At 38.1% G+C, this 26,465-nt stretch overlaps 1 long non-coding RNA gene and 1 pseudogene across 1 annotated transcript; both read left to right on the top strand.

Moving 5' to 3' along the window:
- The first annotated feature begins 302 nt into the window (after positions 1-302).
- LOC140523833 (uncharacterized) lies at positions 303-22,241 on the top strand. Its single transcript, XR_011973484.1, has 3 exons — positions 303-398; positions 11,555-11,864; positions 21,726-22,241. It is a non-coding gene; the product is annotated as an uncharacterized lncRNA (long non-coding RNA).
- On the top strand, positions 16,292-18,235 carry LOC140530420 (splicing factor C9orf78 homolog pseudogene; annotated as a pseudogene).
- Positions 22,242-26,465: the final 4,224 nt, after the last annotated feature.

Consider the following 26,465-nt stretch of genomic DNA (forward strand, 5'->3'; position numbering starts at 1 on the left):
GAATTGTCTATCAGTCAAAAGAGGGTTACAGGGGTCCAACATCTATAAATGTGAGTACAGAATAAAGTCCTCTGGAATTTACTTCTCTGAAGGAAACAAATTTAGAGATGGCTCATTGCTGAGGACATCAATCTGGGAAAATAAAAAAGAGCAGATCAAAGATGCTATTGGGAAATGATAGGACTCCCACTCAGTGAGTTTGAGGCGTGGTCCATGCACACAGAATCACAATGAGAAATGGAACACTGAGGGGGCTGGCTGTGGTGATAGGCTATACTGGTTCTTTCAGTTCTTCTTGGGGGTTGGTCTTATGTAGGTATATCACCCACTCCAGCTTTGGCGTCTGAAAAGATCTGCAACTTTTTGATGACTGGACCTACACAAGCTGTTAATTACAGGTTGACATTCATGTTACTAAAAATGTAACAGAATTTATAATATAAGGGAAAATTTGCCTTCAATTAATTACTTTTAATGTGTTTTGTGGGTTGAAATACTGTGTGTTTCGTTAGGAAGAACTAAAAATTCAGTAACTAAATATATTACATAACTCAATCGTTACCTATTAATGTAGGACATTGAGTGCATAGGGATTTTAATACTTTCTATGCAGAGAAAGAGACTTTAGTTGAAGTTTCATTATTGTTTTTAACCCTTTAACAAGTTGGGAGAATCATATGTTTTGACACACATGCCAAGCTTTATACATGAAGAGCCAACTGTAATAATACTTTTATAACTAAGTTTTGTTTTGTTTTTTACTAAGAATTCACCAGAAACCACTAAGATAGCCAAAAGATAACTTGTAGTAGGCACCTTCATTAGTAAAATGTGTTGAAAAGGCTGGTAAGAAATAGAGAATAATAGATAGCTAGTTCCCTCTGCTGGTCAAGGAAAGGAGTATTGAATTTTTGTCAAGAATTACTAATAATACCCAAATAAAAACTAGAAATACTAGACTTTTTGAGTCACTAAGTTCAAAAATGATGTTTTCAAAGAAAAATATTTCACATTTTGCCCTGAGTTACTCTATATGTGTTTTATTGTCTTATGAGAAGGAAAACTGCTTGAGCACAGGGCCCACCTATCTTGCTTACTTATATTTGTATCATCAGCTCTTACCAAAGTGCCTGGCATAGAGTAAGTGCTTACTATATCTTATTCAAAACACTTGACACTCACTAGCTGTGTGACCTTGGGCAAGTCACTTAACCCCAATTGCCTCTCCTGGATCATCTCCAGTCATCCTGATGAATATCTGGTCACTGGATTTAGATGGCTCTGGAGGAGAAGTGAGGCTGGTGACCTACACAGCCCTCCTTCACTCAAAATAAAGTCAAGTGCAAATCATGTCATCAATTCTCTGATGGCATGGTCTTCTTCAGCAATGAAGGACAAACATACACAGGTCTATTAAGTTCAATTCAGCAATTTTACGCTTGAGTGTTAAAAAAAACATGACAAGAAGGAAAGAAGGAGGTTTTCATTAACTATTGTTCACTATCTTCTAAGATAACTGTGTCCAATTCCTTGATTTAGGCAACTTAAAAATCTTTCAGGGGGGCAGAGCCAAGATGGCAGAGTAGAAAGACATACATATGCTAGCTGTCCCCCCACAGCCCACAAAATACCTGTAAACAAAGACTCTCAACAAATTCTAGATCAGCAGAGCCACAAAACAACAGATTGGAGGAGATTTCCAGCCCAGCATGATCTGAAAGGCCAACGGAAACGTCTGTCACACCTGACACTGAGTGGAGCAGCTGTGGGAGGAGGATGTGAGTAGGCCTTGGGGGTGGAATCTCCAGTTAGAGGAACAGCGGTTCACAGATCCCGCAACCCACAGGCAACAAAGGTCAGTGACAGGGTTTTTTCAGCTGGCCGAGAACAGAGAAGGGTCTTCCCATGGCTCTGGCCTCAGGCAGCTGCCGCAAAGGCCACACTGCACAGGCAGTAGCAGTTCCCACAGCAGCCCCTACAGCAGCCTGCATCCATTGTTGGATTGTAAAACCCCTTGGGGCACTGAGCAGCTGATTCTTACCTCAGCCCTGTATAGAGGCCCTGCAGCAGCTGATCTTTATCTCACACTGAATGGAGGTCCTGCCTCTGCAGCTTATCTGAATCTCAGCCCCCAGTGCTGGCTTGGCTGAACTGGAGAAGAGGTGGTTGTGAAGAGGAAACTCTGCTAAGATTCTGGGCACAACAATCTCTACCTGCTCCCAGACCAGTGCACATGCTTGATTGTGCCACCTTGGAGGAACAGAGATTTTACAGATCTCCAGAGTATACGCTACTCTTGACAGACCCAAAAGTCAAGTAACTGGTTGGGAAAATGCCCAAAAAAAGGGAAAAAAAATAAGACTATAGAAGGTTACTTTCTTGGTGAACAGATATCTTCTCCCATCCTTTCTGATGAGGAAGAACAATGCTTACCATCAGGGAAAGACATAAAAGTCAAGGCTTCTGTATCCCAAACATCCAAAATAAATATTCAATGGGCTCAGGCCATGGAAGAGCTCAAAAAGGATTTTGAAAAACAAGTAAGAAAGGTGGAGGAAAAGCTGGGAAGAGAAATGAGAGAGATGCAAGAAAATCATGAAAAGTAGGCCAACACCTTGCTAAAGGAGACCCAAAAAAATGCTGAAGAAAATAACACCTTGAAAAATAGGCTAACTCAATTGGCAAAAGAAGTTCAAAAAACCAATGAGGAGAAGAATGCTTTAAAGAGCAGAATTAGCCAAATGAAAAAGGAGGTTCAAAAGCTCACTGAAGAAAATAGTTCTTTCAAAATTAGAACAGAACAGATGGAGGCTAATGACTTTATGAGAAACCAAGAAATCACAAAACAAAACCAAAAAAATGAAAAAATGTAAGATAATGTGAAATATCTCATTGGAAAAACAACTGACATGGAAAATAGATCCAGGAGAGACAATTAAAAAATTATGGGACTACCTGAAAGCCATGATCAAAAAAAGAGGCTAGACATCATCTTTCATGAAATTATCAAGGACAGCTGCCCTGATATTCTAGAACCAGAGGGTAAAATAAATATTGAAAGAATCCACTGATCACCACTTGAAAGAGATCCAAAAAAAGAAACTCATAGGAACATTGTTACCAAATTCCAGAGTTCCCAGGTCAAGGAGAAAATATTGCAAGCAGCTAGAAAGAAACAATTCAAGTATTGTGGAAATGCAATCAGGATAACACAAGATCTAGCAGCTTCTAGATTAAGGGATCAAAGGGCGTGGAATATGATATTCCAGAAGTCAAAGGAACTAGGACTAAAACCAAGAATCACCTACCCAGCAAAACTGAGTATAATACTTCAGGGGGAAAATGGTCTTTCAATGAAATAGAGGACTTTCAAGCATTCTTGATGAAAAGACCAGAGCTGAAAAGCAAATTTGACTTTCAAACACAAGAATGAAGAGAAGCATGAAAAGGTTAACAGCAAAGAGAAATCATAAGGGACTTACTAAAGTTGAACTGTTCACATTCCTACATGGAAAGACAATATTTGTAAGTCTGGAAACTTTTTTCAGTATCTGGGTAGTTGGTGGGATTACACACACACACACACACACACACACACACACACACACACACACACACACATACACACACACACAGAGACAGAGAGACAGAGAGCACAGAGAGTTGAATAGGATGGGATCATATATTTAAAAAATTAAGGGGTGAGAGAGAAATATATTGGGAAGAGAAAGGGAGAAATGGAATGGGGCAAATTATCTCTCATAAAAGAGGCAAGTAAAAGACTTTTCAGTGGAGAGGAAAAGGGGGGAGGTGAGAGAAAAAACATGAAGCTTACTCTCATCACATTCGACTAAAGGAAAGAATAAAATGCACACTCATTTTGGTTTGAAAACCTATCATACAATACAGGAAAGTGGGGGAGAAGGGGACAAGCAGGGTGTGGGGGATGATGGAAGGGAGGGCAATGGGAGGAGGGAACAATTAGAAGTCAACACTTGGGGAGGGACAGGGTCAAAAGAGAGAATAGAAGAAATGGGGGGCAGGAAAGGATGGAGGGAAATATAGTTAGTCTTACACAACACGACTATTATGGAAGTCATTTGCAAAACTACACAGATATGGCCTATATTGAATTGCTTGCCTTCCTGATGGGGATGGGTGGGGAGGGAGGAAGGAAGAGAAGTTGGAACTCAAAGTTTTAGGAACAATTGTTGTTCTTACATACAACTAGGAAATAAGAAATACAGGTAATGGGGTATAGAAATTTATCTTGCCCTATAGGACAAAAGAGAAGATGGGGATAAGGGAAGAGAGGGAAGTTAGAAGGGAAAGCAGATTGGTGATAGGGGTAATTAGAATGTTTGGTGTTTTAGGGTGGGGTAGGAGAGAAATGGGAAGAAAATTTGGAACTCAAAATTTTGTGGAAATGAATGTTGAAAACTAAAATAAATAAATTAAAATAAAAAAAAAAAGAAGCAGGTAGAGGTGGTCCAGCTTCCCAGCCATGCAGGGAATACAATACAATAAAATATTCTCACTATTCCTATAATTGCATAAAGTTTTCTCACATGACAGAAACTGGACCATAATTGAATAGAAAGCTAGATTGAGTCACAAGATGGAGTCAGTGTGGTTCACTCAATTTCCACATCCCTCAATCTTATTTCACCAATTGTCTCCCTGATATCAATTAACTAGCTATCATCAATTAGCTTTTACAAAGGAATATTTACTAAGGAGTAGTTGCAAGGACCCGAGATCAACATCCCCCCAGACCACTTCCCTTCTGCACAGTCACTTGTTCTTGGGGTAAGTGATTGCTACAAAATATTTCTTGAGCTTGTCTCTTCTTAGCAATGCAAGGACCCAAAACAACTCCAAAAGGACTCATGATGGAAAATGCTGTCCACATCCAGAAAAAGAACTAGGGAGTCTGAATGTAGATCGAAGTATATTATTTGTTCCCTCTCTTTTTTTGTTTCTTCTTTCTTGTGGTTTCTCTCATTGGTTCTAATTCTTCTTTACAATATGACTAATGTGAAAATAAGTTAAATATGAATATATATGTAGAACCCATATCAAATTACATGCCATCTTGTGGTGGGTGGAGGAGAGATATGGGGAGAAAATTTGGAACTCAAAGTCTTATGGAAGTGAATGTTGAAAACTAAAAATAAATAATTAAAAAAAACCTTTCAGATCTTTTTAGATCATCAAAATGTTGTGCGTAGATATCTCCTTCCTCTTTCCTCAAACTTCCCTCTCCTTCTTCACCCCCTGACTAGATGCCTAGATTTCATTCCTACCAGATAATAGTAATTAGTAGGTAAAATGAAAAAGAAGGGAAAATTTGGAGAAAGTTAGAGTTGTTAATAACTAAGAAGAGGAATGATAGGAATCCTCTAGACCATGGGTGGGGAACCTGCAGCCTCAAAGGCATATTGGTTGCATTTGGATTCAGTCAATGGGCCACACTTGAGGACCTAGGAGGCCACATGTGGCCTTGAGGCTACAGGTTTCCCATCCCTGCCTAGACTTTAGGAAAGTAGATTTTAAAAATGAAAAGCTAGGTATGAGCTTATGGCATGCAACTCTAAAGGCAATATGGTTCAAGTAAGAGGTAAGAGGCTATCAAGAATAAAACAGACAACTAGAACCTTGACTTAAAATTTTTACTCCAGGGATAAGTGATAGGAAAGTGCTCTTAGTTGAGGGGTTTGTAGGCAGGTGAGATACTACTCTATGAAAGGAGAAGAGCCAGGGAAGAACCCTCAACCCTCAGCTTCCTATTTTAGCTGAATATTCTATGTGCTAAATTCAGTTATTTCAACTTGCTAAAGAATTGCAAGGGCCATCAATACTCTCCACATTTGATCTTTCAGTGCAATTCTCTACTTACAACTCTTTTGACAGCACAATAATGAATGATTCCAAAGAGGAAGAAAAGATAGAAGCCTCTAAAGGAACAGACATGGCTGAGTTCTCCTAAGAACACAGATTTTTTGAAATTTTCATTTTTATTATTAAAAATACGAACATTTGAATATATGAATAAATATGAACATTTCCTTACACAAAGAACAAGAAAGAAGTATTTTGTGCAAAATCTTGAATCTCTATTATGTACCATTTGGTTTCTTTAAAAGTACATATTAAATTTAACATGGTAGTTCCTGCTTGCCTATGTCCATTTCTGAACTTCTTTCTGCTCTCCTCTGGGTATTTAAAAAAAGTATTTCATTAATGAAAAGAAATCAGATTCTAAATGGATATGTACAAAAGATGGAACTGAGAACAGATCACAACGGACAAATACACAGATTTGCAACACTGTCATGAAGACAGCCTAAGTGAAAGGTTGCAAAATAAAATATCGAATACAACAAAGGGGGCATTTGAAGCTCTATCCAGAGCAACAGTGAGAAGGAGTAGCCCCACTGCTTAGGGCAGATGTTAACAGATGACAGAGAGAAAGTAATATCAGTCTCCCATTTTGCTTCCATCTCTCTGGCAAAAAGAGCTTTGAGATTGAAAGAAGTAAAAATAACAAAGGTCAAGAGGAAATTGATGGCTACAGAAGATAACGACTAATGCTTAAATGAGTTCATTTCAATCAGTCCATCAATCAACAAATATTTATTAAATGCTTACTATGTGCTAGGCACTTTACTGGGTACTGGGAACAAAAAGGAAAACAATAAAATAATTACTATTCTCAAGTAACTTACTGTACTTTATAATGGAGGAGATAAGGACATATGTAAGCATATGCAAAATAAATATAAAGAAATATAATAAAATAACTAGCATTTACATAGCACTAATAAATATAGGGTCTTGGATTTGAATTCAGCTCTTCCTGACTCTAGAGCAGCAATCTACCCACGTAGTTGCAAGATAATTTAGCCAGCTGAGATGAATTAAGTTGCAGGCACCCTGGGAAGAAAAATTTGTATGGGATTTTAATGGAAGTAGAATCACAGGGAGTGGATGACCAATTGAACACATATTATTAAATTCCTACTGGAGATCTGTGTTACAAAAATAAACTTGAAGTCAGAGGACCCAAGTTTGGACCCCATCTTTACCATTTACTACCTATGTAACCGTAGATAAACCACCTAACCTCTCTGAACCCCAGTTTCCTGGTATTCATTGACAGAAGAGAGAGAATTTTATGCTTAATGAAGAACCTCATTGCTCCAGTTAGAGGAGGGTCCCTTTTAATAGCTCAGTCAGCTTTTGGCCGCTTCTGTCTTTACCCCCTAGTCCTCTGCTCAATCACTTGCCTCTCTACAGGCAGCTACAAGGGTTTTGTGTTACCAGAGTCCTGATGGGAAAGCTTATAGGCTTTCTCCAGCAGATGCAAGCACTTGCTGTATAGACAGTAGAGTTCCAACTTCCTTTTCCCCCCAATTAATGCCCATCCTGATTAGTGAGAATGACTCCCTTGAAAGGGTTGCAGTATTCGAATTTGCACTGCATATTTCCATTGGGCTGGAATCAATGACCATATTTTATATAGTTCTAATTTCAAATAGTGCAAATTTGAATACATGAGATCATTTCTAGGGATTCATTATTTGTACCAAATTACAGAAGGTTAAGACTCAGTGGAGGCAGTAAGACTCAATCAATCAGTCAATCCATGGATTTGATTAGCCGTTGTTGCTCAGTGGCTTCAGTCGTGTCCAAGCCTCTGATTCCTTTTGGGGTTTTCTTGGCAGAGATACTGGAGTGGTTTGTCATTTCCTTCTCTAACTCATTTTACAGATGAGGAAACTGAGGCAAAAAAGGTTAAGTGACTTGCCCAGGGTTACAAAACTAGTAAGTGTCTAAAACTGAATTTGAATTCAGGTCTTCCTCACTCCAGGCCTGGCACTCTATCTACTGCACCACCTAGACCCATATATTTATTACTCCTTTAAAAAAATTAGAGAATTGTTTAATAAGAATGTAAGTGTAGAACCCGTATAAGATTGCATGCTGTCTCGAAGAGGGAAAAGGGAGGGAGGGGGAGAAAATTTAAAACTTGTGGAAGTGATTGTTGAAAATCAAAAACAAATTAATTTTTTTTTAAATTAGTGAAATGGAAGATGTTATTAGATCCAAAAATGGGTGGGAGGAGTATTTATTTGACTCTGTAGATGGCAGTAGAGCACTGTTTTTCAGCAGGTACATTTGGAAGTACTGTGTTAGTAAGTGGCTCCTATACATTATTATCAGAGAATCATAGAGCTGGAAGGGACCCTACAGGTAATGTAGTCCAATCCCTCATTTTGCAGTTGAAGTACCCATGGTCACACAGTGGCACAATTAGAATTTGAACCTATGACTCCAATTCCAACTAAATGCTTTGCACATAGTAAACATTTAGTAATTGCTTTTTTCCCTTTTCTTTCTTTCCTTTTTTCTTTCATTCTTTCTTCTTTCTTTTTTCTTTCTTTCGTCTTTCCTTCCTCCCTCCCTCCTTCCCTTCCTTCCTTTCCTTCTTTCTTTGTTTCTTTTTCCTCCTTTATTCTTTTGTCTTTGTTTCTTTTTTCTTTTTCTTTCCCTTCATTTTTCTTTTCCTCCCTTTCTCTTTCTTTCTTTTTTCTTCCTTCCTGTTCATTTGCTGAATCACCACTCTACTTAACCTCTTAAAATAATAGATTTTGGTTCTGATCTATACCAGTTCCTCATTTTATAGATGAAGAAACTGAGCCCTAGAGATGTAAAGTGCCTTGGTCAAGGTCATTCAGGTAAAGAGTGGCAGAGCCCAGAATCTCCACTCTCAAGATAGTTTGTATTTGATTGTTAGCAAATGTTCCTAGTAGATGGAAGCCCCATTATTTCATCTATAAAGTGGATATATAAATATAGAGAGAATAAATCAATAAGGTACAATATAAGTAAATAGTACTTTACAATCATTTATATTTAATTACTCAGAAAGAGATATCAAGTAAAGCAAGACCTAGCTATTATTCTCATTCTACAGTACTATTACTCATTACCACAGTAATATAAATAAAGATGTTCATCTGGTCTCATTTGTTTTCTTTTTGTCCATTTTGGTTTAACTTAGCTACAGCCCCCTGTGCTGAGACCCCAGAGGATAGCATAGCATGATAGAAGTTCAATTTCACCCTTCCCGAGGTGACCTGTGACAGATTTCATGGTTCAATCAGCTGAGTCAAAATGAAAGCTACCATTTTTGGAGAAGAGTCTTTCATCTTGCTCTTTGGTATATCCAGATACTTGAAGAGAGGAAATTGATGAAAGGTTAGAATAGATTGAGCCAGAGAATCTGTTACCCAAATCAACCAGGGAAATTAGCTTCAAGCCCCCAAAGGTACAGGGAAATAGAGAATGAAGTGCTGAATTGAGTCAGTGCCACCAGGGACCTCAATGCTTATTTAATATGCAGCACGCATATTCTTTAAAAATTATCTGAGCACATTTGAAAATTGTTCAGGCAACAGATACCATTGCCAATGCATATTCCAAGACCCTGCTTATCTCTCTAAGCTGACTCAGGGCACTCTATCTCATTATGGGACATAAATGCTGACCCTGTGGGACCCTCAGGAAAATAAAATGTGTGTCTCATAGGATTCTTTCAGCTGGGAAAATTTCCAATGAATATTCTGCTAAGACTCAAATTGTGACATTGGCCTTTATAATACATGGCAAAAAGGGTGGAGGAGGAATGAATAGAGATCCTTATTAGTGATGTGAAGACCTGCATTATAATCAACAATTCAATCTATTTCTAGAATTTTCACTAACATATACAATTAATGAACCCAAAAGCACGATCTTTATACTCAAGATCCACTATAAAGTCTTCTGAGACTTCTCCGGACCTCACCGATCCTTCTTCTCCTGAGTTCCTATAGCTCTTACCTTTCCGTCTGTACCACTCACAGAACACATTATACACTGGCCTCTGTTGTTAGGCATATGTTCAGTATGTAAATGACTTGTCCTTCCAGACTGCACTAAGAAAGCATCATAGGTGATTATCTTATATTATCCTGCTTTGGATGAATGAATGTTGTTGTTGTTTGTCCTTCATTCTCAAGGAAGAATATGACACCAGGGAGGTGACGCCATGACATGCATGTCAATTGGATTTAAATGAATGAATGGATGGATGGATGGATGGATAGATTGATGGAAGGATGAATGAATGAACTGAAAGCTTGCATTAAACAATACATATAGAAAAATGGTGGTCAGGGAAGGAAATTTACTCAATGAAGTCACGGGGATGGTAAGAAGTGCCCTAGGACAATAAATTGTCACACTCTTTCCAGAAGCAATAGTAATACTGATTTGATTAATGTTTGGGGAAGGAGAGAGAAAGAGAGAGAGACAGACAGACAGAGACAGAGAGACAGAGGCAGAGAGACAGAGAGAGATATGGAAACATGGGAGGGGAAAGAGGAATAGTGTACACAATGAAGGGCAGATGGTGGGATGATTTGGGTAGATGCCTGAATGACTGGATGAAAAATGAAACATGTAGTTCAGATGACTTTGTACTCACTAATACCTCTAGAAGAATTATTCACACATATTCAGTACTTGATGGATTACTGTGTTGATTGATTAATTTCTGGAAGTGAATATTAAATAGTTTAACACAAATATTCATCCAATGTTGCTATTTGGGTATTAATTATGAAACACTATGGTTTTCAAATATTTAAAGTTGATGATAATTCAAAGGGAGTTGAGTGGTTTGCAACACGTTCCAAAAGGGAATTATTATTATTATAATATTAGAGAAAGGTACTATTATTATTATCCCTATTTACAGATGAGTAAACTGAGGAAGAGAAATTTGTTCAGGATCATACACCTAGAAAATATCTGAAGTCAGATTTCAATTCAGGTCTTGCTAGCTCCAAGTCTAGTACTATATCCATTCTGCCACTCAGCTGCCTATATAGTGAGATTTAGGGATAACAAATATATAGTTCTCATGTTTCATTAGTAGACTTTAAATGTCAAGAGACTGTGAAAAAGGCTTAAAACATTTTGGACATAATCCCTGTGCAAAATTTACGGTAGGGCATAGAGGAAAGTCACGTAGAACAATCAGGCACATGTCTGGATGTTTGGAGTGAGTATATTTGTCAATGAACCATAACTCTGTGGGCATTTTGTGGTATACTAAATAAGTAATTGAAATGGAGGACTGGCCAATAGGTGAATCTGCCCTTAGAACACACCCTGGGGTCTCTGCCTACCTATATGGGAACTTAGTGAACTTGGGAATATGTAATGGAGTGCCTGACCTTTTCTTCAGAATCTACATAGGTGTTCTATAAGCTTATCAACCTCTCTGTGTGGTGATGAAAAGCCTTTTAAGTGGTTGCTGAGCTAGAAGGCGTAAACAGATGAACTCTCTCACTGCTCCCTAGTGGCAATGGAAGGAATAACTATCACTGTCTCTGAGTGGGGGAGGGGCCTCAGACTCTCTTTCACCCAGGCTACTGAGTGGTCATGAATGCATGACTTATATTTTTTTCTGAGCCTGTTGCTTCTTCTTTCCTGATCTTAGGTGAATGACTATTGGGAAATGGAATGGACCTAGCCACAACCCTGTGAATTTTAATAAGTCAGAAGTCTAGGACCTGGCATCTATAGCAGAGTTTGCCAGAAACTGAACCTGTTAAGGAGTCAGCTCTGAAGATCTATCTGCTCGATTCAGTCCAGCAGTTCATTGACCAGCATCTGAGAGATGAAGGCCTGCCAGCAAGGGAGTGATTCATCCATCCATCCAACATGTTACCACCAGAAGTGTATTTGGTGGGGTCCATGTTTTGGTAGTAACTACTCTAAGTTGGCATCTACTCTTCCCAGGGACTGAGGTAGTACAGAAAAATGTGGTCCCACTTTCAGAGGTTTTTGTGCTTTGTGCTTTTACTATATCAGTAAATATCCCTTTGTAAAAGCTAATTGATGTTAATTAATACATAATGAGGGGAAATCAATGGGTAAACTGATATTGGGGCATTAATCACTAGTTATATTAGAAAGATCTATGTTTAGGGAAATACACTGGATTAGGGCATTAGAAGAACACTACATCCTCTCAGGGATACTCCTGGAATCCAGAAGGATGAAGGAAGAGTAACTTTGTCCTGGGGACTGAGGAAAATTAATATTGCACTGCATCATTTAATAACCAATATTAATAACCAATATTAACTGTATAACCCAACCTATCTAGCATTTGTCAAGTTCCATTTCTCAATCTAGTTCAAAATGAGACCTTTTCTAGTTGGAACCAAAGGCATGTTTAAGGAATGTTTAAAGAGAGACCTTTATTTCTGTTTACTCATACACAGAAGAACCAGTTTGTGCTAAGTCCTTCCCCAGGGGATGACTCTGCTGTCCTAACTTTGCCTTGTCAAAGTTATAGGTGACTTGATCTCCAAGGAGAAGGTGAATGGGGTGGGGGGGGAAGCCTGATTGGAGTGGTTCTGTTTTTCTAGCCAAATTATTACTAAAGGTAGCTGAGTCTCATAAAGTTATTAACATTCCTTAATTGTCAGAGAGAGGCATGATCAGCCACACCTGAAGGCCAGCCCACTTTCCCCAGTTGCAGCTAATTAAAATGCTTTTCTAATATCCATCCCCTCTCCTTTGGGTTCTCAATAAATATTGTCTTTTCAGCAACTGACTCACTGAGGAAAGAACAGTTTGCCCTACTTTATTAATGTGTGTTACTGTTAATAAGCTGTTATCTTACCTGGAAGACTTGCCTCAGTTTACCTTTGTTGCATTTTTGCTTTCCACAAGACCCAACTTACCAGTTTAAGTGGGCAGTTGGTATAGTATCTGTAATATATATGCCATAAAACTTCCTCATGGGTGAGAATGAGATAAGAAAAGAAGTGTTTCTTAAAATCATGATTATTACATAAAATTTAGCTTATTTAATGTTCTTGTTTAGTCATTTTCAGTCATGTCCGACACTTTGTGACCCCTTTTGAGTTTTTCTTAAACAAGACTGAAGCAGTTTGCCATTTCCTTCTCAAGCTCATTTTGCAGATAAGGAAACTGAAGCAAACAGGGTTAAATGACTTGCCCAGGATCACATAGCTACTAAGCTGTCTGAGGCCACATTTGAACTCAGTTCTTCCTAACTCCATGCTTGGCCCTCTCTCCACTGTGCCATCCAGGTACCCCCGTTTAAGGTTACAATGACTTTAATAAATTGTTGACTTGGGAGGGTTGAGCATCCATAAAGTTATTCAGGAAATCCTCTTCTCAAATTCATTTGTTGTAAAAGGTGCTTCTATGCATTTAAGTACTAGGTGTGCCAAAAGTATCAGCCAGACAGAAATGAGATTCAGCAGCAGCCAAGCAACTGATTTGTTTTTCAAGTTAATTTTGATAATGATCAAAGTGTTGTTCATCCATTCAGTTGTTCATCCAACTCTTCTCCAAAAGTCTGTTCAAGCTCATTTTCATTGCTTCTCTGACACTCTCTATTCATCTTATCCTCTGCCACCCCATTCTCCTTTTGCCATCCATCTTTTCCAACATCAGGGTCTTTTCCAATGAGTCCTGTCTTCTCACTATGAGGCCAGAATATTTAAGCTTCAGTATTTGTCCTTCCAGTAAGTAGTCTGAATTAATTTCTTTAAGTATTGATTGATTTGATCTCCTTGTTATCCAAGGAACTCTCAAAAGTCTTCTCCAGCACCACAATTTGAAAGCATCTATTCTGCAGCACTTAGCTTTCCTTATAGTCTAACTCTCACAGCCATGCATTAGTACTGGAAAAACCATAGCTTTGATTATACAGATCTTTGTCCACAAGCTGATATCTCCATTTTTAGTATGCTATCCAGATGTGCTATAACTTTCCTTCCAAAAAGCGTCTTTTATTATTTTATGACTGCAGTCACCGTCTGCGGTGATCTTTGAACCCAAGAATATAAGCTCTGACACTATTTCCAGGTTAAGCAAAATGTAGATTTCTTATTAGAGTACAAACAACTTTGTCAATGAAAATTCAGGATATTTTTTCAGAGCTTTTTTACCCAAATTAAGTCAAGTAATTAATGTCATTCTCTGCTTCATTTTCCCTCAAGGAGCCTGGCCTTGGTGTGACTTTTCTGATCTATTGGTTGGTAAATGCTTTCATTAATAGATTTATAATTAATATGTTCTGTGTTTAAGTGGGACAAATATTCTTAGTCTCTCCTCATTACACCCCAACATACAAAACACTGTAGGTCACATCAGACTGCTTTGCTTTAAACAAGCAATCTCCATTTTGGATAAAATAATCTTTGTTTCATTTCTATCTGAATTCATTAATCTAATTGATTTGTTAATGTCCTTCAGTTTGTCATTTCATTAGAGAACACAGGTAGGCTTCAAGGGAATTCAACATGCAAAAACCGGACATAGATAAATTAAGGAAATTATTTGCATTACAAAAGAATTCTTCACTTTGTCATAATAAGAATTCCTTGGGATATTTGTGTGACATTTCAGGCATTTGATTAAGGACTGAATTAATCAAAAAGGATTTAGAGCCTACTCAGGGAATATGCTGGTAAATATTTAACAATCAGATCTCTGGAAAAAAATGTAGTATGACACATTTTTAAGTTTAATATGTATTAACCATTTCTCCATCATTTTCCTAAGCTTAGACAATCAATGAAACAATAAAGAATAGATTTACTTGTAGCATTTGCTGATTTCTAAAGTGTAAATACTCACACTGAAAACTGAATTGGCTATCAAGTCTGTAAAAGCTGACTCCATCACACCCCACTCTATATTAAAATATCCCTTGAATCTAACCTTCCCCTACCACTCTCCTTGTTGGCACCCTTCTCCAGGTTTTCATCACTTGAGTAATGATCTCCTAATCAATCTTCTGTCTTTAATCTCTCCATGATCCTTTTTGCTTTTCATGATATCTTCAGGTCAAATCTTAGAGTCAAAGAATCAGTGGGTTCAAGCTCAAATGGAAATGGAGACCACTAAACATAAGGATCTCTGCCAGTCACGGATTGACTTAGAAAATCACATTACTATTGTCACATTATTTTTTATTTATTTTGTTAAATATTTCTCAATTACATTTTAATCTAGTTTGAACTGCACTCAGGAGTACTGTGGGACATGTGCAGCCTGGGTATGTTTGATGTCTCAGATTTTGATCATTGTAGTGGACTGTTGTGATAAGAACATACCATAACCAAAAAGTCTTCAATGGTTCCATTTTACCTACTAGTAAAGCTCTACCCTTCCTACTTCAGAAATTCCCTGAGTCTGGATTATTCTACTCTACTTAACATCTCTGATGAAATCCTGCCCATGTTTCATGAGAGAGCTCAAAAGCATTTCCTTCATAATGACTTTCTTGGTTCCTCAAGAGATAACAGTGAAATGGCGGGGGCGGGGGGAGGGGGAGGAGGGGAGGAGGAACAAAACACAACAACACTGAATATGGAATCAGGAGACCTGGGTTCAATTGTTATTTTCGTTTTGTTGACTAGTCGTGTCTGACATTTCATGACCCCATTTGTCTAAGTAGTTTGTCATTTCCTTCTCCATCTCATTTTATAGATGAAGAAACTGAGGCAAACAGGAGTAAATGCCTTGTCCCATGTCAGAGCTAGTAAGTATCTGAGGCTAAATTTGAACTCAGGTACTCATGACTCCAGGCCTGCCACTCTATCCGCTGTACCACTTAACTGCCCCTTTGCTTTGATACCTAGCTCTAATACACACAGGGTTTTCCAAACTTTTTTTTTTTTTAATATATCATACATGTGTGTGCATATAAAATTTTTTCCCTAATTACACAAAACATTTTTTAACATTTATTGGTATTTTTTTTAAGTTTTGAGTTTCAAATTCTATCCCTCCCTCCCCTCTCTTCTCCCTGAAGACAGTAAGCAATCAGATATAGATTATATATGTATAATCATGTAAAACAATTCCATTTTGTACAAGAAGAGGAGCAAAAAATTTTTTTAAAAGTAAAAAATGACAATATCAGTTCTTTGGAGCAAATAGCATGCTTCATCACCATCCTTTGGGAATGGCTTGGATCATTGTATTGCTGAGAATAGCTCAGCCATTCATGGTCCTTTGTTGTACAATATTGCTGTTACTGTGTACAGCTTTCTCCTGGTTCTGCTCACATTGCTTTGCATCAATTCATGTAAGTCTTTCCAGGTTTTTCTGAAATCATCCTGCTTGTCATTTCTTATAGCATAATAGTATTCCAGCCTGAGAAGCTGCATAGGATTGGGCTAGGATGGCCCTTGGGGGGGACCCTTCTGCAGTCCCTGGGTGGAGCCCAGGTGCTAGGGACCATGTAGGCAGGGCCAGCAAGACCTTCCACAAGTGCTGCACCAACTCAGAGTCAGAGTTGGACAAGCAGGGCAGTGAAGTGGTCCGGTTGACACTTGAGGAAACCAAAGCAGTTCAGAGCTTGAGGAGAAGGCCTAATGGGAAGAGACAACTTTAGTGCATGATACCTTTAAAATCTAGAATAGTGTAATGGTGGACATGATGAAACTTAAGGTGAGAAACAAGGGCAGGATTAATGAAGAGGAGGACCTCAATTTAGGAACGTCATTTTCTTTTTTTTTTTTTTTTTTTTTTTTTTTTTTTTTTTTTTTTTATTTTTTTTATTTTATTTTTTTTTTTATTTTTTTTATTTTTTTTTTTATTAATTTTTTTTATTTTTTTAATGTTTAACAATCACTGCCATACAATTGCGATTTTATCCCTCCCCACCCACCCCCCACTACCTCCCTCCCTCCCCACGACTGCATACAATTCTGTATAGATTCTACATATACTTTCCTATTGAGTATATTTTCACTATAGTCATGCTATGTAGTCAGACTAAGATAAATGAAAGAATCCGTATAACAAATCAGAACATGATACACAAACAGATACACATACACAAACATGATCTGCTACATTATGTGAGTGACTTCCATATTTCTCTCTCTGAGTGTGGAAGGCATTTTGCCTTGAGGTCCACCATTGGGATTTTTTTTTTTTTTCAGAAGTTCTTGTGTTATTACAAAAATCTAAGTCTACCAGAAAAAACTCTCACACACTGTGGTTGTTGCTGTGCATAAAGTTCTCCTGGTTCTGCTCCTTTCACTCAGCATCAGGTCATATAAGTCCTTCCAGGCCTCTCTGAAGTCTTCTTGTTCATCATTTCTTATGGCACAATAGTACTCCATTACATTCATATACCATAATTTATTCAGCCATTCCCCAATTGATGGACATCCCCTTGACTTCCAGTTTTTGGCAACTACATAGAGTGCTGCTATAAATATTTTTGTACATGTGGGACCCTTTCCCATTTTTATGATCTCTTGGGGATATAGTCCTAGTAGCGATATTGCTGGGTCAAAGGGTATGCACATTTTTGTAGCCCTTTGGGCATAGTTCCAAATTGCTCTCCAGAATGGTTGGATGCGCTCGCAGCTCCACCAACAATGAATTAGTGTTCCAACTCTCCCACATCCTCTCCAGCATTTATCATTTTCTTGTTCTGTCATGTTTGCCAATCTTATAGGTGTGATGTGGTACCTCAGAGTTGTTTTGATTTGCATCTCTCTAACCAGTAGTGATTTAGAGCATTTTTTCATATGATTATAGATAGCTTTAATTTCTTCCTCTGAAAATTGCCAGGAACGTCATTTTCAACAGAATCAACCGAAGGGATGAAAATGCTGCCATATTGAAATACACCGAAACTGAGCTGGAGAAGACCAAAGAAATTTTTGAAAATGAGGTACAGAAGGTGAAGTTGAAGAGTGCTGAAAACTCTCTGTGAGCTCCCCGAAAGCATCTGAGTCTCCTGAGTTAAGAAAACAGAAGAGATGCTATCCAACCAGATGTTGAGTGGCATCCCTGAGGGGTCTTAGGCATTGATGCAAAAATAAAAAATATGATTTCCACAGAAGATGCCAAGGCATGCCTGCTGGCTGAGCAACAGAACAAAAGGGTCAGTGAAGCCTCTTTTGTTCCAAACAACATGGCTGTGAATTCTGTGAGACACAACCAATTTTATCACAAAGAAGAGCCAAAGACCAGTCCTTCAGGGTGGAAGATACAGAGAAGCCAGAACCTGAGCAGTCTCCTCCAAATCTCAAGTGACCCATCCCCCAATGATAAGGCAATTGATTATCATTATGAGAAGTTTAAGAAGATGAACAGACACCATTGATATCAGTTCAGTGGGAGTAGGTGGGGAGGGGATTTTTGCAGAGTTTATTTTTTGTCAAATACGAGATGCAGTATAAATATATAAAAAATAGTATTCCATACCAATCATACACCACAACTTGTTCAGTCATTCCCCAATTAGTGGAGATTCCATCAATTTCTAATTCTTAACCATCACCAAAAGAGTTGCCATTAATATTTTTATATTTAGGTCTTTTTCTCTTTTTTGGATACTTTTGGGATATACACCTAATAGTAGTAGTATTACTGGATCTAAGGGTATGCACAGTTGGTCATAGTTCCAAATAGCTCTCCAGAATTGTTAGATCGGTTCACAACTCTGCCAACAGTGTATTAACTTCCCATATCCCCTCCAACATTTTCTTTTTTTTTTTTTTGTCACATTAGACAATCTGATAAGTGTGAGGTGGTGCCTCAGACTTGTTTTAGTTTGTACTTCTCTAATCAATAATGATCTAGAGTATTTTTCATATGACTACAGGTAGCTTTGATTTCTTTGTCTGAAAAACTGCCCATTCATATCCTTTGACCATTTATCAATTAGGGAATGACTTGTATTTTTGTAATTTTGATTTCAATTCTCTATATATTTGAGAAATAAGACCTTTATCAGGGATATTTGTTGCAATTTCCCTCAGTTTTCTGCTTTCCTTTTCCTTTTGGTTGCTCTGGTTTTGTTTTGTTTTTTTTTTTGTGGTATCTAAAAAATTTTAATGCAGTTTTGGAGCTTAAAACTTTAAAACTTCAGTTTTAAGCTTTTAAATTGCATTAAAACTTTTGGGACATCCTATTACCTCTATGGCCATTGAAAAATCACTTTACAATGCTTGCTTAAGTGCCTCATCTGTAAAATGAGCTGGAGAAGGAAATGGCAAACTATTTTTGTATCTTTGCCACGAAAATGGGATCACATAGAGTCAGACATGACTGAAACAATTGACCATCATAGTAACAAAATATAGTTGTTTTGTCACAATTTTATTAGGGTTTCTGTGCAATATAAGAGAATGGAAGATTATTTCTTAATCACAAAATTATATTTTTTCACCATACATTGGAGTGAAAATTTTTGTAAGATTTTTTCATTTTTCAATCTTTCAATCCACAATTCATGATCTTTGTTAGTTCAGTGATATGGAGATCACAAGCATATACAGAACATGGATCAGGTATACCAGGACCTTCTCTTCCCCCCTGAAAGAAGAATGATCATGCCTGGTCCAATGTGTCTAGCACACCTGGCCTCCACTCTTTGAATACTTATGGAGACCAACTCCCTAATCAGAATTTAAGTCAAAATTATAGAGAAGATTTTAAAGACAGAGACCTCTTTCTTAACCCCTCCCTCTATGCCTTCTCACATCAAGCAGTATGAGAGAAGAAGGGAAATGAAAAATGAAATAGCAAACGTTCTAGATAGGTGTTCAGAGGTAAACGTTCCGAGGAACTAACAACTGGTTAGTTCCAAGTAACCACAAAGTACCCACAACACACTTGTATTCTAATTTGTTTTATTAACATTTTCTTCATCACTTTATTAAGTCTAGCAGATGATTGATAAAACAATAAATCAAGCCCTAATTTGTAGTCTTTGCCGATTTCCCAAGTGTAAATGCTCGTTAAAAATGTATCCACCAGTTCTCAAAGTCCCAGAGGGAGCTGCCTCTAGCTCACCCTTGAGGGTAACTCATAGTCCTTTCTTGAGTCTTTCAGCTTCCATAGACCAGGTTCAATCTTTGGTTTCCTCTCTAAAACCTCTTTGGTTTGTGTCCTTATCCAAATTTCTCCTGGCAGCTTTAGAATCTGCCTTTTGGTTCTCTCAGGCTAACATAATATAAATGCAGAACTGTTTACACAGTAAAGGCACAGAAGGGATTCACGTGCATCCAAATCCATGAGAGTCATGCAACTTCCATTCCATCTTTCTTGGGCCTCCATCTTTCTCAGAAATCTATGCAATGCTCATGACACCATACTATACTCCTATGTAGGGAGTGAAAGTATAGACTTTGGGGTTAAGATGGAGTTAAACAAAACCTTTCCCATAGGGAAATCCATCTTTTCTTTGCCTGGATAGTCCATGTCTCCATACCAGGAAAGGGATTTCCATATGTTTGTTGTCCATTATACGGATCCTTCCTTTTATCCTCATCTGGTGATAGCTCTTTGTCTCTGACATCTCCATCTCTCCAGCTTTGTAGAGCAGGCCTCAGGGTTATATCCCCATCTGGTGGTGTTTTTTTTCCTCTACTAGAGGGCTGCCACAATCCCTTAGGAAGGGCCATGCAAGCTCACAGGATTCTCTCCAAGGAAAACCATTCCACGGCATGTTTCCCTGTCCAAACTTTGTCTAACAAGCTCTCCTGAATACTACCATAATATCCTTTTTATTTTTAAATATTTTTTTATTTTCTTCCAATTACATATAAAGACAATATTTAACATGTTTTTTTGTATTGAGTTCCACATTCTATTCATCTCTCTGCCACCCCTTCCCTGAGGTGGTGAGCAATCTCATGTAGTTATACTTGGGAAATCACGTAAAACATTTCCATGTTAGCCATTTTGCACAAGAAGACTTGAGAAGAAAGAAAGAAAAAAAGAAAGGAAGGAAGGAAGAAGGAAGGAAGGGAAAGAAAGAAAGAGCAGAGGGAGATAAGGAAGGAAGAAAAAGAAAGATAAAATAGAATGATTTGGTCTGTATTTAGGCACTATCAGCATCCTTTTAAAGGTTAAATCCAAATGAATAGCTATAAACTCGAGTCACTCCCGGGAAAAAGGTTTCATCAGTAGGAGATGGGGACCCAGTAGAAGGGGAATTCATACTATGTCAGACATACAAAAGACTTGAAGAGAGGGCCTTCTAACTCCTCCTGTAGGTTTGCCTGAGACTTCCTGCTATATATGAGAATATATAGCAAAAGTACCATCCTGAGATGCCCTGAGGTTGAAAGGATAGGTGTAGCCCCTTAAAATGGCAACTAGATTACATCCTACCTATATTGGAGGGCAGTGTGACTCAGTTACCAAAGGGTTGCTGAGGCCTTTTTCCAGTTTTATCGTTCACTTAGTATATGTCCGATGCAACAGGAAGCTACACAGAAGGTATTGGACATGGTCAGAAGACCATGGCTCAAACTTCAGCTCTGCACTAACAAGTTGTGGGGTCTTTGAATTTCTCTGGATCTCAATTTCCTAACTCACAAAATGAGGGGGTTAGACTAGCTAAGCTCTAATAATATCTAACATTGAATGTTATAAAAGCGCTTTTCATATATTACACATTCTATCCCTAAACCCTGTGAGACTGATTTTAGTATTGTTATCATTTTATAGATAAGGAAACCGGGAATAAGAGAGTATAAGCAACATGTCTATAGCCCCAGCTGATAAGTATCTAAGGCAGCATTTAAACTCTGGACTTTCTCACTCCCCTGATCCAGAGTTCTATTCTTTGTGGTTCCTTCTAGGTCTAAAATTCTATGATTCCGAGCAGAAAAGAAAACAGATGCCACCATCAAAATATTGTAAGTAAGTGCAATAGTGAAGGTGAAAATGGAAACAACTGAGTGGCTAATTTGGACTTTCGAGCCCCACACCACCTGAGGAAACATGTCAATAAGGACCATCACTTGTAATGCATGAATCTTATCTAATGTTACTCTGTGTAGCTTCCTCTTGTAGTAGCTGGGTCCCTAGTAGCTTTAAAAGATGTGGTACCCATCTTCATCGGGGCATGTCGGTGGTGCACTGGACACAACTGAAAAACAGCTGAACAGCAAAAAACCACCTTACTTCAGGGGACCTGTGCCATCACTGGTAACTTAGCCTATTTTTCATGGTTAAACAAAAAACCCAAGGCTGCTGAAAGAGGTGACCCTAAACTTGGGAACATGGCAGTGATGGTGCTAATGTAATTCTTTAGAACGGAGATAGGAAGGATGAATTGAGTTTTGAATTGAATTGACACTTTGTGCCTCTTTTGTGGAAAGTGAGAGGCAACTTGCTAGAATGGGTAGCAGGCTGACCTTGGGAGGTAGGGAGGCTTGGGTTCAAGTTCAGCTTCTGACATATACTAGCATTGTGCTCCTGAGCAAATCATATAACTCTCAGTGCCCCAAGGAACTTTTGTGACCAAAAATTACTGGATCAGTTGATGTGCTTTGTTGGAAGGAGTTTCTACCTAATCCCTCAAGATCCTTGTCCCAATAACATCACAGGTGCTTGTTAAAAAAAAAAAAAAGTAAGAGAGGCAGGTCAATAGAGGCAGTGTATGGTGGATAGCATTTGATTTGGAGTCAATCAATCAACATGAACCCACTATGTACCAGGTCCTGTACTAAGTGCTTGAGATACAAGTACAAAGAATTAAACAATCCTTAATCACAAGAAGCTGGCAGCAAGTTCAGGGTTCACATTCTGCTTCTGACAATTAGAAATTATATGACCACAGACAAGTCACATAAGTTCTGTGTTTCTCAAGCAGCTGCCCTGGACTTATCAACTAAATCTAAGATGAATTGGGAGCTGCCTTGCTGGAGAGAGTTCTCATACCAGGAATCCTTCATACTGATAAAGATCCCATATCCTTCATACATTCGGAAGGTACTGTGGTAGACTAACTTTATAATCAGAAGCTTTTTTAGAAGTTACATAGTTCAATATCCCCATTTTAGAGGTGAAGAAACTAAGACCTCAAGAAGTTAAGTCACATAAGTAGTTAAGGTCATAGAGTTAATATTTGGCAGAGTTAGGATGTGAATTCAGGTCCTCTGACTCTAAATCTTGCACACTTTCCACTATAGTGTGTTTTTACTGCTTTTCAGTCACGTCTGACTCTTCATTACCCCATTTAGGGTTTTCTTGGCAAAGATACTGGCATGATTTGACATTTACTTTTCCAGCTCATTTTGCAGATGAGGAATCAGAGGCAAACAAAGAAAAATGACTTGTCCAGGGTCACATAGCTAGATAAGTCTTCCTGATTCCAGACCCAGTGCTCTATCTACTGATAGCTAGCTGTCCCTATACTGTCCCTGAGGTTTTCTTGGCAATGACCTTGAGTGCTTTGCCATTTCCTTCTCCAAAATGGCATAATGCCTACCAAAGATATATAGGAATATCAAAATAACACATGGTTCCTGCCTTCCTGGAGTTTACAGTTTATTGATCACTCCCATTTTTTGAATTCCTGCTCTGCACCCAGAAGTCATTAAATATTTGTTGAATGGAATTGAATTCTTATTGAATTTGTCCATCACACAGTCCAGCTCTTTGAATGTTTCCATGGCTGTAAGTTTCATCTCTTCAAGTAATTTGCAAATCTTGGTATCCCCCACTATTGTAGGTTGCTTAGGCCATATGAATTGAATTGAATCAAGCAGAAAACCAATATTAGAAAAGACTAGGGACATTTTTACTCATCTTGAAACAGAATGATATTTGAGGCTATGTCATTCTGGCCCTGTATGCTAATGTTGGTAAGGGCTCCAAGTCATTCAAGATTATGAATGTAGCAGATGGTCAATATAAACACAGCTTGGGACAGTGTTCATAAATCTTGTATTATTTGGACAAATGTAGACAGGGCTTATGTCCAGGCCTCTTGCTGTGACATGACACAATTTCTTGTGTGATAAGAGCAAACTCGTTACTGTCCTTTTTGCCTCAGATGCTCCAACAGGCCAGGTCTTCCTCACAAGAATGTTTTCATGTTTATTATACCCTCACAGGTGAAATTGAAAACTGAAAAATATGTCCTCTGAATTTTGACTCCTTGTGAAGATAATTTTTTAGCTTTCCAGGAAAAAAATTCTACTGACATAATTATGTAATTGGGCATAGAAATTCAATCCAACACATTCAAAAGTTTGAAGAATTCTTTTTTTCCCCTACTTTGACATAAATTTTATTTTATGATGACTGCAGTTATTTCAAGGAGGGAGTTATAAAGACTAATGTTCCCTAGAACATTTATGAATTACTGTAGCTCCTAGTATAGTAGAATCTCAATCTTTTGAACTTCATGCTGAACTTTGTGATATGGAAATGGATTTTATCTTATCATAATTTCTTGAAGTATATTCCAGTAGAGTTTTTAAAAAAAACCTTCAATTAGTGAAATCAGATTTCAGTAAAGAAAATTACTGACTTTTTTGTTGTTTTATGATGATGTTACACCAAACTGAGCTTTTGCCATCTGCTCAGCCCACTGATTATAAATGTAGAGAATACAAATTACAGACATTTCAGAGATAAAGATGATTTAAGCTTCTCCTGTAAGTTTCATGTGGCAGGCAGTTGTGGTGTAGAAGTGATTTCTCATGATTCAGGCACAAATTATAAAGTAAACTGGTTCTTCCTGACAGAATATATTCTTTGCTGAAAAAAAAGTTTTTCTAAAGAAAAACAGTGCTGTGGAAAGAGTCCATTATGTCTTGATGGAGATATAGGAATGGTACATATTTTGATATGCAAATGGATCTCTGACATCACTGAAGTGAGTACTCCCTCTAACCATACATTTAATCAATCGATAATATTTGCTGAATATTTGTTTAATAGCAGACTCTTACCAAACACCTACTATGTGCCAGGTACATAGGGTTCTAGTTTCTGGAGATACAAAGACAAAAGCAAAATGTACTCTGTCCTCAAAGAGTTTATGTAATATTGGAGGAGAAAATGTGCTTGTGCACACACACACGAGTGTCCCAAAAGCTTGACTTTGGGAATATCCTGTATTATCTCTCTCTCTGTCTCTCTCTATCTCTCTGTCTCTCTCTGTCTCTGTGTCTGTGTCTCTGTCCATCTCTGTGTCTCTCTGTATGTCTCTCTGTCTCTCTCTGTGTCTCTCTGTCTCTGTCTTTCTCTCTATCTCTGTCTCTCTCTGTGTGTCTGTCTGTCTCTGTGTGTATCTCTCTCTGTGTCTGTCTCTCTCTCCTTGTGTCTCTCTGTGTCTGTCTCTCTCTCCTTGTGTCTCTCTGTCTCTCTCTGTCTCTCTGTCTCTCTCTCTCTCTCTCTCACACACACACACACACACACACACACACACACTTATCTCCAAGTTATATTCCTGACTCTCCTCCTAGATTTTCTCTACAAACCACACTCCCCTCCTTCCCCCCTTCACACCCCCCAACTATTCTTCCTTTTCAGCTTCATTTTACATGTTGTCTTCCTCCATTAGAATATAAACTCCTTGAGGACAGGGACTATATTTTTGCTTGTATTTGTATTCTCAGCACTTTGTCTACTTGGCACACAGTAAGTCCTTAATAAATGCTTGTTGACTTGTTCAAATATCCATCCATTCATCCATCCATCCATTCATCCATCCATCCATCCATCCATCCATCCATCCATCCATCTATCCAATATATTATATATACACACACCACAGAGATAGAAATATACAATATAAATGTATGATAATTTGGACAGAGAGAAGCACTAAAAACTGGGGGTGGATTGGTAGAGGAGCTCATTAAAAGCACTAAAACCATGTCTGGAAGAAAAGTAGGTGGCAAGGGAGTAGGTATGGGGCACAGTCAGTGTAAAGTCATGGAGAAGGGAGATGCAGTGTTGTATGTGAAGAACAGAGAAACACCAGTTTGACCAGTCTGTAGAATGTATGAAAGGGAGTAATGTGTTAATAAGGCTGGAACAGTTGGTTAGGAACAGATTGTGAAGGGCTTTAAGTTTTAAATAACCACTATTTGATCTTGGAGTTTATTGGACAGAGGAGTGTCATGATGGGATTTGCACTTAAAAACAGTCACTTTAATAGCTGTGTGGGTCAATTAAAAGGCTTATTATAATAGTACAGGTGATAAGGAAAAGTGATTACCAGAAAAGCAATGAGGACATGAACTAGGATGATAGATATGTGAGTTGGGAAGAAAGAAAAAAAATGTCAGAGACATGGAAACGCAATCAATAGATTTAACAACAGATTAGATATAGTGGAAAGGTGAGTAATTGAAAATGATGCAGAATTGGTAGGTTTAGGAAAGATGGTGATGCCTCAACAAATAAAGACATTCAGAAGAGGAATGAGTTTTAGGGAAAAGATGAGGAGAGCTATTTTTGACCCCTACTAGATTTGATAATTAAAAGATCCCTGGTTACTTTGGAGAACAGTGTCAGTAGTGAAGCCAGGTTGCAAAAGGTTGAGTAATGAATGAAAAATAGAGGCCATAAGTTTAGAA

This window comes from Notamacropus eugenii, chromosome 2, assembly GCF_028372415.1.
Source record: "Notamacropus eugenii isolate mMacEug1 chromosome 2, mMacEug1.pri_v2, whole genome shotgun sequence".
NCBI lineage: Eukaryota > Metazoa > Chordata > Mammalia > Diprotodontia > Macropodidae > Notamacropus > Notamacropus eugenii.